Source organism: Pleurodeles waltl, unplaced genomic scaffold (genome assembly GCF_031143425.1).
Source record: "Pleurodeles waltl isolate 20211129_DDA unplaced genomic scaffold, aPleWal1.hap1.20221129 scaffold_69, whole genome shotgun sequence".
Classification (NCBI taxonomy): domain Eukaryota; kingdom Metazoa; phylum Chordata; class Amphibia; order Caudata; family Salamandridae; genus Pleurodeles; species Pleurodeles waltl.
The window spans coordinates 2,076,243-2,091,965 of record NW_027150390.1 but is presented as its reverse complement, the minus strand read 5'-3'; the positions used below and the strand labels follow the sequence as shown (position 1 = coordinate 2,091,965).

General features: G+C 46.9%; 1 non-coding gene across 1 annotated transcript; it reads left to right on the top strand.

The window, feature by feature from the left end:
• The first annotated feature begins 13,617 nt into the window (after positions 1 to 13,617).
• Positions 13,618 to 13,689, top strand: TRNAG-UCC (transfer RNA glycine (anticodon UCC)). Its single transcript has one exon. It is a non-coding gene; the product is annotated as a tRNA-Gly (tRNA).
• Positions 13,690 to 15,723: the final 2,034 nt, after the last annotated feature.

The window sequence follows — 15,723 nt, the reverse complement described above, 5'->3', positions numbered from 1 at the left end:
GCGCAGGATCACAGAGAAGGAGCGGGTGGGGGTGCTTCTGTCTTGACAAAGGCGTGACATGGCTAGTGACTGAGAGGGCCTTGACTTTCCCCTATGACTGACTGTGAGAGGGGAAGGCGAAGATTTTCTGCACCCAGCATGCCTTGTGACATTCTTAGGCAAATGAGGTGAGAGCCCTGCCAGAATAGCTCCAGCGATCCCATGCCACTCCTCTGAAGGCTCCTGATCTGCATAACCACAGAATTTTGAACAGGAAGCAGAGTGGCACAGCGGAAGCGTGCTGGGCCCATGACCCAGAGGTCGATGGATCGAAACCATCCTCTGCTAGCATGGATTGATTTTTTTTCTTGTGAGGACCACTCTCTCGTTTCCACGCTGCCAGAGCGGAAAACAGCAGGCTTGTGCCAGCTTTTTGTGGGAAGAGACTGCTCAACTATCGGTCTCTGCTCAAAGTCAGGGAGACAGATGGTCAGAGAATCAACCCTACACTTCAAAGGAAATGATGCACAGTTATGACCATTAAAGAAAGATGGGACCCTCGCACTTCTTTCTGAGCCTGCTTGGAACGTTATTATTCCCTTTTTTTGTCCTGCTATTATCAATCTCCTGTGAATTTCGTGGAGCTGTTTTCTTTCTCTACCCTGCTGTTTTTCCCTTGCTGCCAATATATGCTTATTTCAATGATTTGAACTGCTGCTTTCCCATTCTCCTTTTCTGCGCAGCTTTTGCATTGGTTTCAATCTCCAGTTCCTTAGCAGTTGCAAGAACTTTTTTCCTGATTTTCATGTTGGTCTGTAAACCAAAAATACCTCTGATACTGGTACAATATAGTCATTGAACTCAGGGTTGTGATGTCTAGAGTTTAAAAAAAACATATGCCACGGAGAGTTGGTGGTATAGTGGTGAGCATAGCTGCCTTCCAAGCAGTTGACCCGGGTTTGATTCCCGGCCAACGCAGTGCTAATATTTATACATTAAGCAAGCTGTAGCTATTCTAACGCAATATGTTAAAAAAAAGAGAAATATCTTGACCAGATTACTCAGCTATTAGATAAATAATAAACAAAGACATAGGCAGGCATCCCAAAAGCCCCGTCTGCGACTTTCTATGTCCTGAAATTTTTATATTTTACAAACAGCAGTCACAACTCACAACTGCTGGTAATAAATGGGCTGCAGGGGGGCAGGCAATGAAACGGCTAAGCCCTTCTGCCCGACCAGCCTTTAGAACTGCAGCATCTCTGCAGTAAAAATTGTTTCAGGTCAATATCTCTCCCCTGGAAAAAATGTGCGAGACCCACCACCGATAAATGTGGCAAAAGTCCCCAACATTTTCTGCATATTTGTGCTCTTACCTGAAAGCAGCGCCACCTTGTAGTCATCGCAGGCAACTGCAGCATACAACCAAATTTATCCGAGAGCAAGGTGAAAGAAACCCAACGGAACAGCCCCTGTCTGCAGCAGGAAGGTTGGCTGCTTCGAATGGACAGAACTTCCAGTCCTAAGTCCACTCACGTCCCGAACGCTCGCCCTCACCGGGTGCACCTCTGGCTCCCAGGTAAGGCCAAAACCTGAGCATGGTAGCGCAGGATCACAGAGAAGGAGCGGGTGGGGGTGCTTCTGTCTTGACAAAGGCGTGACATGGCTAGTGACTGAGAGGGCCTTGACTTTCCCCTATGACTGACTGTGAGAGGGGAAGGCGAAGATTTTCTGCACCCAGCATGCCTTGTGACATTCTTAGGCAAATGAGGTGAGAGCCCTGCCAGAATAGCTCCAGCGATCCCATGCCACTCCTCTGAAGGCTCCTGATCTGCATAACCACAGAATTTTGAACAGGAAGCAGAGTGGCGCAGCGGAAGCGTGCTGGGCCCATAACCCAGAGGTCGATGGATCGAAGCCATCCTCTGCTAGCATGGATTGATTTTTTTTCTTGTGAGGACCACTCTCTCGTTTCCACGCTGCCAGAGCGGAAAACAGCAGGCTTGAGCCAGCTTTTTGTGGGAAGAGACTGCTCAACTATCGGTCTCTGCTCAAAGTCAGGGAGACAGATGGTCAGAGAATCAACCCTACACTTCAAAGGAAATGATGCACAGTTATGACCATTAAAGAAAGATGGGACCCTCGCACTTCTTTCTGAGCCTGCTTGGAACGTTATTATTCCCTTTTTTTGTCCTGCTATTATCAATCTCCTGTGAATTTCGTGGAGCTGTTTTCTTTCTCTACCCTGCTGTTTTTCCCTTGCTGCCAATATATGCTTATTTCAATGATTTGAACTGCTGCTTTCCCTTTCTCCTTTTCTGCGCAGCTTTTGCATTGGTTTCAATCTCCAGTTCCTTAGCAGTTGCAAGAACTTTTTTCCTGATTTTCATGTTGGTCTGTAAACCAAAAATACCTCTGATACTGGTGCAATATAGTCATTGAACTCAGGGTTGTGATGTCTAGAGTTTAAAAAAAACATATGCCATGGAGCGTTGGTGGTATAGTGGTGAGCATAGCTGCCTTCCAAGCAGTTGACGTGGGTTTCATTCCCGGCCAACGCAGTGCTAATATTTATACATTAAGCAAGCTGTAGCTATTCTAACGCAATATGTTAAAAAAAAAGAGAAATATCTTGACCAGATTACTCAGCTATTAGATAAATAATAAACAAAGACATAGGCAGGCATCCCAAAAGCCCCGTCTGCGACTTTCTATGTCCTGAAATTTTTATATTTTACAAACAGCAGTCACCACTCACAACTGCTGGTAATAAATGGCCTGCAGGGGGGCAGGCAATGAAACGGCTAAGCCCCTCTGCCCGACCAGCCTTTAGAACTGCAGCATCTCTGCAGTGAAAAGTGTTTCAGGTCAATATCTCTCCCCTGGAAAAAATGTGCGAGACCCACCACCGATAAATGTGGCAAAAGTCCCCAACATTTTCTGCATATTTGTGCTCTTACCTGAAAGCAGCGCCACCTTGTAGTCATCGCAGGCAACTGCAGCATACAACCAAATTTATCCGAGAGCAAGGTGAAAGAAACCCAAGGGGACAGCCCCTGTCTGCAGCAGGAAGGTTGGCTGCTTCGAATGGACAGAACTTCCAGTCCTAAGTCCACTCACGTCCCGAACGCTCCCAAACGCTCATACCGGGCAAGCCCTCACCGGGTGCACCTCTGGCTCCCAGGTAAGGCCAAAACCTGAGCATGGTAGCGCAGGATCACAGAGAAGGAGCGGGTGGGGGTGCTTCTGTCTTGACAAAGGCGTGACATGGCTAGTGACTGAGAGGGCCTTGACTTTCCCCTATGACTGACTGTGAGAGGGGAAGGCGAAGATTTTCTGCACCCAGCATGCCTTGTGACATTCTTAGGCAAATGAGGTGAGAGCCCTGCCAGAATAGCTCCAGCGATCCCATGCCACTCCTCTGAAGGCTCCTGATCTGCATAACCACATATTTTTGAACAGGAAGCAGAGTGGCGCAGCGGAAGCGTGCTGGGCCCATAACCCAGAGGTCGATGGATCGAAACCATCCTCTGCTAGCATGGATTGATTTTTTTTCTTGTGAGGACCACTCTCTCGTTTCCACGCTGCCAGAGCGGAAAACAGCAGGCTTGTGCCAGCTTTTTGTGGGAAGAGACTGCTCAACTATCGGTCTCTGCTCAAAGTCAGGGAGACAGATGGTCAGAGAATCAACCCTACACTTCAAAGGAAATGATGCACAGTTATGACCATTAAAGAAAGATGGGACCCTCGCACTTCTTTCTGAGCCTGCTTGGAACGTTATTATTCCCTTTTTTTGTCCTGCTATTATCAATCTCCTGTGAATTTCGTGGAGCTGTTTTCTTTCTCTACCCTGCTGTTTTTCCCTTGCTGCCAAAATATGCTTATTTCAATGATTTGAACTGCTGCTTTCCCTTTCTCCTTTTCTGCGCAGCTTTTGCATTGGTTTCAATCTCCAGTTCCTTAGCAGTTGCAAGAACTTTTTTCCTGATTTTCATGTTGGTCTGTAAACCAAAAATACCTCTGATACTGGTGCAATATAGTCATTGAACTCAGGGTTGTGATGTCTAGAGTTTAAAAAAAACATATGCCATGGAGCGTTGGTGGTATAGTGGTGAGCATAGCTGCCTTCCAAGCAGTTGACCCGGGTTTGATTCCCGGCCAACGCAGTGCTAATATTTATACATTAAGCAAGCTGTAGCTATTCTAACGCAATATGTTAAAAAAAAGAGAAATATCTTGACCAGATTACTCAGCTATTAGATAAATAATAAACAAAGACATAGGCAGGCATCCCAAAAGCCCCGTCTGCGACTTTCTATGTCCTGAAATTTTTATATTTTACAAACAGCAGTCACCACTCACAACTGCTGGTAATAAATGGGCTGCAGGGGGGCAGGCAATGAAACGGCTAAGCCCTTCTGCCCGACCAGCCTTTAGAACTGCAGCATCTCTGCAGTAAAAAGTGTTTCAGGTCAATATCTCTCCCCTGGAAAAAATGTGCGAGACCCACCACCGATAAATGTGGCAAAAGTCCCCAACATTTTATGCATATTTGTGCTCTTACCTGAAAGCAGCGCCACCTTGTAGTCATCGCAGGCAACTGCAGCATACAACCAAATTTATCCGAGAGCAAGGTGAAAGAAACCCAAGGGGACAGCCCCTGTCTGCAGCAGGAAGGTTGGCTGCTTCGAATGGACAGAACTTCCAGTCCTAAGTCCACTCACGTGCCGAACGCTCCCAAACGCTCCCTCACCGGGTGCACCTCTGGCTCCCAGGTAAGGCCAAAACCTGAGCATGGTAGCGCAGGATCACAGAGAAGGAGCGGGTGGGGGTGCTTCTGTCTTGACAAAGGCGTGACATGGCTAGTGACTGAGAGGGCCTTGACTTTCCCCTATGACTGACTGAGAGAGGGGAAGGCGAAGATTTTCTGCACCCATCATGCCTTGTGACATTCTTAGGCAAATGAGGTGAGAGCCCTGCCAGAATAGCTCCAGCGATCCCATGCCACTCCTCTGAAGGCTCCTGATCTGCATAACCACAGCATTTTGAGCAGGAAGCAGAGTGGGGCAGCGGAAGCGTGCTGGGCCCATAACCCAGAGGTCGATGGATCGAAACCATCCTCTGCTAGCATGGATTGATTTTTTTTCTTGTGAGGACCACTCTCTCGTTTCCACGCTGCCAGAGCGGAAAACAGCAGGCTTGTGCCAGCTTTTTGTGGGAAGAGACTGCTCAACTATCGGTCTCTGCTCAAAGTCAGGGAGACAGATGGTCAGAGAATCAACCCTACACTTCAAAGGAAATGATGCACAGTTATGACCATTAAAGAAAGATTGGACCCTCGCACTTCTTTCTGAGCCTGCTTGGAACGTTATTATTCCCTTTTTTTGTCCTGCTATTATCAATCTCCTGTGAATTTCGTGGAGCTGTTTTCTTTCTCTACCCTGCTGTTTTTCCCTTGCTGCCAATATATGCTTATTTCAATGATTTGAACTGCTGCTTTCCCTTTCTCCTTTTCTGCGCAGCTTTTGCATTGGTTTCAATCTCCAGTTCCTTAGCAGTTGCAAGAACTTTTTTCCTGATTTTCATGTTGGTCTGTAAACCAAAAATACCTCTGATACTGGTGCAATATAGTCATTGAACTCAGGGTTGTGATGTCTAGAGTTTAAAAAAACATATGCCATGGAGCGTTGGTGGTATAGTGGTGAGCATAGCTGCCTTCCAAGAAGTTGACCCGGGTTTGATTCCCGGCCAACGCAGTGCTAATATTTATACATTAAGCAAGCTGTAGCTATTCTAACGCAATATGTTAAAAAAAAGAGAAATATCTTGACCAGATTACTCAGCTATTAGATAAATAATAAACAAAGACATAGGCAGGCATCCCAAAAGCCCCGTCTGCGACTTTCTATGTCCTGAAATTTTTATATTTTACAAACAGCAGTCACCACTCACAACTGCTGGTAATAAATGGGCTGCAGGGGGGCAGGCAATGAAACGGCTAAGCCCTTCTGCCCGACCAGCCTTTAGAACTGCAGCATCTCTGCAGTAAAAAGTGTTTCAGGTCAATAACTCTCCCCTGGAAAAAATGTGCTAGACCCACCACCGATAAATGTGGCAAAAGTCCCCAACATTTTATGCATATTTGTGCTCTTACCTGAAAGCAGCGCCACCTTGTAGTCATCGCAGGCAACTGCAGCATACAACCAAATTTATCCGAGAGCAAGGTGAAAGAAACCCAAGGGAACAACCCCTGTCTGCAGCAGGAAGGTTGGCTGCTTCGAATGGACAGAACTTCCAGTCCTAAGTCCACTCACGTCCCGAACGCTCCCAAACGCTCAAGCCCTCACCTGGTGCACCTCTGGCTCCCAGGTAAGGCAAAAACCTGAGCATGGTAGCGCAGGATCACAGAGAAGGAGCGGGTGGGGGTGCTTCTGTCTTGACAAAGGCGTGACATGGCTAGTGACTGAGAGGGCCTTGACTTTCCCCTATGACTGACTGTGAGAGGGGAAGGCGAAGATTTTCTGCACCCAGCATGCCTTGTGACATTCTTAGGCAAATGAGGTGAGAGCCCTGCCGGAATAGCTCCAGCGATCCCATGCCACTCCTCTGAAGGCTCCTGATCTGCATAACCACAGCATTTTGAGCAGGAAGCAGAGTGGCGCAGCGGAAGTGTGCTGGGCCCATGACCCAGAGGTTGATGGATCGAAACCATCCTCTGCTAGCATGGATTGATTTTTTTTCTTGTGAGGACCACTCTCTCGTTTCCACGCTGCCAGAGCGGAAAACAGCAGGCTTGTGCCAGCTTTTTGTGGGAAGAGACTGCTCAACTATCGGTCTCTGCTCAAAGTCAGGGAGACAGATGGTCAGAAAATCAACCCTACACTTCAAAGGAAATGATGCACAGTTATGACCATTAACGAAAGATGGGACCCTCGCACTTCTTTCTGAGCCTGCTTGGAACGTTATTATTCCCTTTTTTTGTCCTGCTATTATCAATCTCCTGTGAATTTCGTGGAGCTGTTTTCTTTCTCTACCCTGCTGTTTTTCCCTTGCTGCCAATATATGCTTATTTCAATGATTTGAACTGCTGCTTTCCCATTCTCCTTTTCTGCGCAGCTTTTGCATTGGTTTCAATCTCCAGTTCCTTAGCAGTTGCAAGAACTTTTTTCCTGATTTTCATGTTGGTCTGTAAACCAAAAATACCTCTGATACTGGTACAATATAGTCATTGAACTCAGGGTTGTGATGTCTAGAGTTTAAAAAAAACATATGCCACGGAGAGTTGGTGGTATAGTGGTGAGCATAGCTGCCTTCCAAGCAGTTGACCCGGGTTTGATTCCCGGCCAACGCAGTGCTAATATTTATACATTAAGCAAGCTGTAGCTATTCTAACGCAATATGTTAAAAAAAAGAGAAATATCTTGACCAGATTACTCAGCTATTAGATAAATAATAAACAAAGACATAGGCAGGCATCCCAAAAGCCCCGTCTGCGACTTTCTTTGTCCTGAAATTTTTATATTTTACAAACAGCAGTCACAACTCACAACTGCTGGTAATAAATGGGCTGCAGGGGGGCAGGCAATGAAACGGCTAAGCCCTTCTGCCCGACCAGCCTTTAGAACTGCAGCATCTCTGCAGTAAAAATTGTTTCAGGTCAATATCTCTCCCCTGGAAAAAATGTGCGAGACCCACCACCGATAAATGTGGCAAAAGTCCCCAACATTTTCTGCATATTTGTGCTCTTACCTGAAAGCAGCGCCACCTTGTAGTCATCGCAGGCAACTGCAGCATACAACCAAATTTATCCGAGAGCAAGGTGAAAGAAACCCAACGGAACAGCCCCTGTCTGCAGCAGGAAGGTTGGCTGCTTCGAATGGACAGAACTTCCAGTCCTAAGTCCACTCACGTCCCGAACGCTCGCCCTCACCGGGTGCACCTCTGGCTCCCAGGTAAGGCCAAAACCTGAGCATGGTAGCGCAGGATCACAGAGAAGGAGCGGGTGGGGGTGCTTCTGTCTTGACAAAGGCGTGACATGGCTAGTGACTGAGAGGGCCTTGACTTTCCCCTATGACTGACTGTGAGAGGGGAAGGCGAAGATTTTCTGCACCCAGCATGCCTTGTGACATTCTTAGGCAAATGAGGTGAGAGCCCTGCCAGAAAAGCTCCAGCGATCCCATGCCACTCCTCTGAAGGCTCCTGATCTGCATAACCACAGATTTTTGAACAGGAAGCAGAGTGGCGCAGCGGAAGCGTGCTGGGCCCATAACCCAGAGGTCGATGGATCGAAACCATCCTCTGCTAGCATGGATTGATTTTTTTTCTTGTGAGGACCACTCTCTCGTTTCCACGCTGCCAGAGCGGAAAACAGCAGGCTTGTGCCAGCTTTTTGTGGGAAGAGACTGCTCAACTATCGGTCTCTGCTCAAAGTCAGGGAGACAGATGGTCAGAGAATCAACCCTACACTTCAAAGGAAATGATGCACAGTTATGACCATTAAAGAAAGATGGGACCCTCGCACTTCTTTCTGAGCCTGCTTGGAACGTTATTATTCCCTTTTTTTGTCCTGCTATTATCAATCTCCTGTGAATTTCGTGGAGCTGTTTTCTTTCTCTACCCTGCTGTTTTTCCCTTGCTGCCAAAATATGCTTATTTCAATGATTTGAACTGCTGCTTTCCCTTTCTCCTTTTCTGCGCAGCTTTTGCATTGGTTTCAATCTCCAGTTCCTTAGCAGTTGCAAGAACTTTTTTCCTGATTTTCATGTTGGTCTGTAAACCAAAAATACCTCTGATACTGGTGCAATATAGTCATTGAACTCAGGGTTGTGATGTCTAGAGTTTAAAAAAAACATATGCCATGGAGCGTTGGTGGTATAGTGGTGAGCATAGCTGCCTTCCAAGCAGTTGACCCGGGTTTGATTCCCGGCCAACGCAGTGCTAATATTTATACATTAAGCAAGCTGTAGCTATTCTAACGCAATATGTTAAAAAAAAGAGAAATATCTTGACCAGATTACTCAGCTATTAGATAAATAATAAACAAAGACATAGGCAGGCATCCCAAAAGCCCCGTCTGCGACTTTCTATGTCCTGAAATTTTTATATTTTACAAACAGCAGTCACCACTCACAACTGCTGGTAATAAATGGGCTGCAGGGGGGCAGGCAATGAAACGGCTAAGCCCTTCTGCCCGACCAGCCTTTAGAACTGCAGCATCTCTGCAGTAAAAAGTGTTTCAGGTCAATATCTCTCCCCTGGAAAAAATGTGCGAGACCCACCACCGATAAATGTGGCAAAAGTCCCCAACATTTTATGCATATTTGTGCTCTTACCTGAAAGCAGCGCCACCTTGTAGTCATCGCAGGCAACTGCAGCATACAACCAAATTTATCCGAGAGCAAGGTGAAAGAAACCCAAGGGGACAGCCCCTGTCTGCAGCAGGAAGGTTGGCTGCTTCGAATGGACAGAACTTCCAGTCCTAAGTCCACTCACGTCCCGAACGCTCCCAAACGCTCCCTCACCGGGTGCACCTCTGGCTCCCAGGTAAGGCCAAAACCTGAGCATGGTAGCGCAGGATCACAGAGAAGGAGCGGGTGGGGGTGCTTCTGTCTTGACAAAGGCGTGACATGGCTAGTGACTGAGAGGGCCTTGACTTTCCCCTATGACTGACTGTGAGAGGGGAAGGCGAAGATTTTCTGCACCCATCATGCCTTGTGACATTCTTAGGCAAATGAGGTGAGAGCCCTGCCAGAATAGCTCCAGCGATCCCATGCCACTCCTCTGAAGGCTCCTGATCTGCATAACCACAGCATTTTGAGCAGGAAGCAGAGTGGCGCAGCGGAAGCGTGCTGGGCCCATAACCCAGAGGTCGATGGATCGAAACCATCCTCTGCTAGCATGGATTGATTTTTTTTCTTGTGAGGACCACTCTCTCGTTTCCACGCTGCCAGAGCGGAAAACAGCAGGCTTGTGCCAGCTTTTTGTGGGAAGAGACTGCTCAACTATCGGTCTCTGCTCAAAGTCAGGGAGACAGATGGTCAGAGAATCAACCCTACACTTCAAAGGAAATGATGCACATTTATGACCATTAAAGAAAGATGGGACCCTCGCACTTCTTTCTGAGCCTGCTCGGAACGTTATTATTCCCTTTTTTTGTCCTGCTATTATCAATCTCCTGTGAATTTCGTGGAGCTGTTTTCTTTCTCTACCCTGCTGTTTTTCCCTTGCTGCCAAAATATGCTTATTTCAATGATTTGAACTGCTGCTTTCCCTTTCTCCTTTTCTGCGCAGCTTTTGCATTGGTTTCAATCTCCAGTTCCTTAGCAGTTGCAAGAACTTTTTTCCTGATTTTCATGTTGGTCTGTAAACCAAAAATACCTCTGATACTGGTGCAATATAGTCATTGAACTCAGGGTTGTGATGTCTAGAGTTTAAAAAAAACATATGCCATGGAGCGTTGGTGGTATAGTGGTGAGCATAGCTGCCTTCCAAGCAGTTGACCCGGGTTTGATTCCCGGCCAACGCAGTGCTAATATTTATACATTAAGCAAGCTGTAGCTATTCTAACGCAATATGTTAAAAAAAAGAGAAATATCTTGACCAGATTACTCAGCTATTAGATAAATAATAAACAAAGACATAGGCAGGCATCCCAAAAGCCCCGTCTGCGACTTTCTATGTCCTGAAATTTTTATATTTTACAAACAGCAGTCACCACTCACAACTGCTGGTAATAAATGGGCTGCAGGGGGGCAGGCAATGAAACGGCTAAGCCCTTCTGCCCGACCAGCCTTTAGAACTGCAGCATCTCTGCAGTAAAAAGTGTTTCAGGTCAATATCTCTCCCCTGGAAAAAATGTGCGAGACCCACCACCGATAAATGTGGCAAAAGTCCCCAACATTTTATGCATATTTGTGCTCTTACCTGAAAGCAGCGCCACCTTGTAGTCATCGCAGGCAACTGCAGCATACAACCAAATTTATCCGAGAGCAAGGTGAAAGAAACCCAAGGGGACAGCCCCTGTCTGCAGCAGGAAGGTTGGCTGCTTCGAATGGACAGAACTTCCAGTCCTAAGTCCACTCACGTCCCGAACGCTCCCAAACGCTCCCTCACCGGGTGCACCTCTGGCTCCCAGGTAAGGCCAAAACCTGAGCATGGTAGCGCAGGATCACAGAGAAGGAGCGGGTGGGGGTGCTTCTGTCTTGACAAAGGCGTGACATGGCTAGTGACTGAGAGGGCCTTGACTTTCACCTATGACTGACTGTGAGAGGGGAAGGCGAAGATTTTCTGCACCCATCATGCCTTGTGACATTCTTAGGCAAATGAGGTGAGAGCCCTGCCAGAATAGCTCCAGCGATCCCATGCCACTCCTCTGAAGGCTCCTGATCTGCATAACCACAGCATTTTGAGCAGGAAGCAGAGTGGCGCAGCGGAAGCGTGCTGGGCCCATAACCCAGAGGTCGATGGATCGAAACCATCCTCTGCTAGCATGAATTGATTTTTTTTCTTGTGAGGACCACTCTCTCGTTTCCACGCTGCCAGAGCGGAAAACAGCAGGCTTGTGCCAGCTTTTTGTGGGAAGAGACTGCTCAACTATCGGTCTCTGCTCAAAGTCAGGGAGACAGATGGTCAGAGAATCAACCCTACACTTCAAAGGAAATGATGCACAGTTATGACCATTAAAGAAAGATGGGACCCTCGCACTTCTTTCTGAGCCTGCTTGGAACGTTATTATTCCCTTTTTTTGTCCTGCTATTATCAATCTCCTGTGAATTTCGTGGAGCTGTTTTCTTTCTCTACCCTGCTGTTTTTCCCTTGCTGCCAATATATGCTTATTTCAATGATTTGAACTGCTGCTTTCCCTTTCTCCTTTTCTGCGCAGCTTTTGCATTGGTTTCAATCTCCAGTTCCTTAGCAGTTGCAAGAACTTTTTTCCTGATTTTCATGTTGGTCTGTAAACCAAAAATACCTCTGATACTGGTGCAATATAGTCATTGAACTCAGGGTTGTGATGTCTAGAGTTTAAAAAAACATATGCCATGGAGCGTTGGTGGTATAGTGGTGAGCATAGCTGCCTTCCAAGCAATTGACCCGGGTTTGATTCCCGGCCAACGCAGTGCTAATATTTATACATTAAGCAAGCTGTAGCTATTCTAACGCAATATGTTAAAAAAAAGAGAAATATCTTGACCAGATTACTCAGCTATTAGATAAATAATAAACAAAGACATAGGCAGGCATCCCAAAAGCCCCGTCTGCGACTTTCTATGTCCTGAAATTTTTATATTTTACAAACAGCAGTCACCACTCACAACTGCTGGTAATAAATGGGCTGCAGGGGGGCAGGCAATGAAACGGCTAAGCCCTTCTGCCCGACCAGCCTTTAGAACTGCAGCATCTCTGCAGTAAAAAGTGTTTCAGGTCAATAACTCTCCCCTGGAAAAAATGTGCTAGACCCACCACCGATAAATGTGGCAAAAGTCCCCAACATTTTATGCATATTTGTGCTCTTACCTGAAAGCAGCGCCACCTTGTAGTCATCGCAGGCAACTGCAGCATACAACCAAATTTATCCGAGAGCAAGGTGAAAGAAACCCAAGGGAACAACCCCTGTCTGCAGCAGGAAGGTTGGCTGCTTCGAATGGACAGAACTTCCAGTCCTAAGTCCACTCACGTCCCGAACGCTCCCAAACGCTCAAGCCCTCACCTGGTGCACCTCTGGCTCCCAGGTAAGGCAAAAACCTGAGCATGGTAGCGCAGGATCACAGAGAAGGAGCGGGTGGGGGTGCTTCTGTCTTGACAAAGGCGTGACATGGCTAGTGACTGAGAGGGCCTTGACTTTCCCCTATGACTGACTGTGAGAGGGGAAGGCGAAGATTTTCTGCACCCAGCATGCCTTGTGACATTCTTAGGCAAATGAGGTGAGAGCCCTGCCGGAATAGCTCCAGCGATCCCATGCCACTCCTCTGAAGGCTCCTGATCTGCATAACCACAGCATTTTGAGCAGGAAGCAGAGTGGCGCAGCGGAAGCGTGCTGGGCCCATGACCCAGAGGTCGATGGATCGAAACCATCCTCTGCTAGCATGGATTGATTTTTTTTCTTGTGAGGACCACTCTCTCGTTTCCACGCTGCCAGAGCGGAAAACAGCAGGCTTGTGCCAGCTTTTTGTGGGAAGAGACTGCTCAACTATCGGTCTCTGCTCAAAGTCAGGGAGACAGATGGTCAGAGAATCAACCCTACACTTCAAAGGAAATGATGCACAGTTATGACCATTAACGAAAGATGGGACCCTCGCACTTCTTTCTGAGGCTGCTTGGAACGTTATTATTCCCTTTTTTTGTCCTGCTATTATCAATCTCCTGTGAATTTCGTGGAGCTGTTTTCTTTCTCTACCCTGCTGTTTTTCCCTTGCTGCCAATATATGCTTATTTCAATGATTTGAACTGCTGCTTTCCCTTTCTCCTTTTCTGCGCAGCTTTTGCATTGGTTTCAATCTCCAGTTCCTTAGCAGTTGCAAGAACTTTTTTCCTGATTTTCATGTTGGTCTGTAAACCAAAAATACCTCTGATACTGGTGCAATATAGTCATTGAACTCAGGGTTGTGATGTCTAGAGTTTAAAAAAAACATATGCCACGGAGCGTTGGTGGTATAGTGGTGAGCATAGCTGCCTTCCAAGCAGTTGACCCGGGTTCGATTCCCGGCCAACGCAGTGCTAATATTTATACATTAAGCAAGCTGTAGCTATTCTAACGCAATATGTTAAAAAAAAGAGAAATATCTTGACCAGATTACTCAGCTATTAGATAAATAATAAACAAAGACATAGGCAGGCATCCCAAAATCCCCGTCTGCGACTTTCTATGTCCTGAAATTTTTATATTTTACAAACAGCAGTCACCACTCACAACTGCTGGTAATAAATGGGCTGCAGGGGGGCAGGCAATGAAACGGCTAAGCCCTTCTGCCCGACCAGCCTTTAGAACTGCAGCATCTCTGCAGTAAAAAGTGTTTCAGGTCAATAACTCTCCCCTGGAAAAAATGTGCTAGACCCACCACCGATAAATGTGGCAAAAGTCCCCAACATTTTATGCATATTTGTGCTCTTACCTGAAAGCAGCGCCACCTTGTAGTCATCGCAGGCAACTGCAGCATACAACCAAATTTATCCGAGAGCAAGGTGAAAGAAACCCAAGGGGACAACCCCTGTCTGCAGCAGGAAGGTTGGCTGCTTCGAATGGACAGAACTTCCAGTCCTAAGTCCACTCACGTCCCGAACGCTCCCAAACGCTCAAGCCCTCACCTGGTGCACCTCTGGCTCCCAGGTAAGGCAAAAACCTGAGCATGGTAGCGCAGGATCACAGAGAAGGAGCGGGTGGGGGTGCTTCTGTCTTGACAAAGGCGTGGCATGGCTAGTGACTGAGAGGGCCTTGACTTTCCCCTATGACTGACTGTGAGAGGGGAAGTCGAAGATTTTCTGCACCCAGCATGCCTTGTGACATTCTTAGGCAAATGAGGTGAGAGCCCTGCCAGAATAGCTCCAGCGATCCCATGCCACTCCTCTGAAGGCTCCTGATCTGCATAACCACAGCATTTTGAGCAGGAAGCAGAGTGGCGCAGCGGAAGCGTGCTGGGCCCATAACCCAGAGGTCGATGGATCGAAACCATCCTCTGCTAGCATGGATTGATTTTTTTTCTTGTGAGGACCACTCTCTCGTTTCCACGCTGCCAGAGCGGAAAACAGCAGGCTTGTGCCAGCTTTTTGTGGGAAGAGACTGCTCAACTATCGGTCTCTGCTCAAAGTCAGGGAGACAGATGGTCAGAGAATCAACCCTACACTTCAAAGGAAATGATGCACAGTTATGACCATTAACGAAAGATGGGACCCTCGCACTTCTTTCTGAGGCTGCTTGGAACGTTATTATTCCCTTTTTTTGTCCTGCTATTATCAATCTCCTGTGAATTTCGTGGAGCTGTTTTCTTTCTCTACCCTGCTGTTTTTCCCTTGCTGCCAATATATGCTTATTTCAATGATTTGAACTGCTGCTTTCCCTTTCTCCTTTTCTGCGCAGCTTTTGCATTGGTTTCAATCTCCAGTTCCTTAGCAGTTGCAAGAACTTTTTTCCTGATTTTCATGTTGGTCTGTAAACCAAAAATACCTCTGATACTGGTGCAATATAGTCATTGAACTCAGGGTTGTGATGTCTAGAGTTTAAAAAAAACATATGCCACGGAGCGTTGGTGGTATAGTGGTGAGCATAGCTGACTTCCAAGCAGTTGACCCGGGTTCGATTCCCGGCCAACGCAGTGCTAATATTTATACATTAAGCAAGCTGTAGCTATTCTAATGCAATATGTTAAAAAAAAGAGAAATATCTTGACCAGATTACTCAGCTATTAGATAAATAATAAACAAAGACATAGGCAGGCATCCCAAAAGCCCCGTCTGCGACTTTCTATGTCCTGAAATTTTTATATTTTACAAACAGCAGTCACCACTCACAACTGCTGGTAATAAATGGGCTGCAGGGGGGCAGGCAATGAAACGGCTAAGCCCTTCTGCCCGACCAGCCTTTAGAACTGCAGCATCTCTGCAGTAAAAAGTGTTTCAGGTCAATATCTCTCCCCTGGAAAAAATGTGCTAGACCCACCACCGATAAATGTGGCAAAAGTCCCCAACATTTTCTGCATATTTGTGCTCTTACCTGAAAGCAGCGCCACCTTGTAGTCATCGCAGGCAACTGCA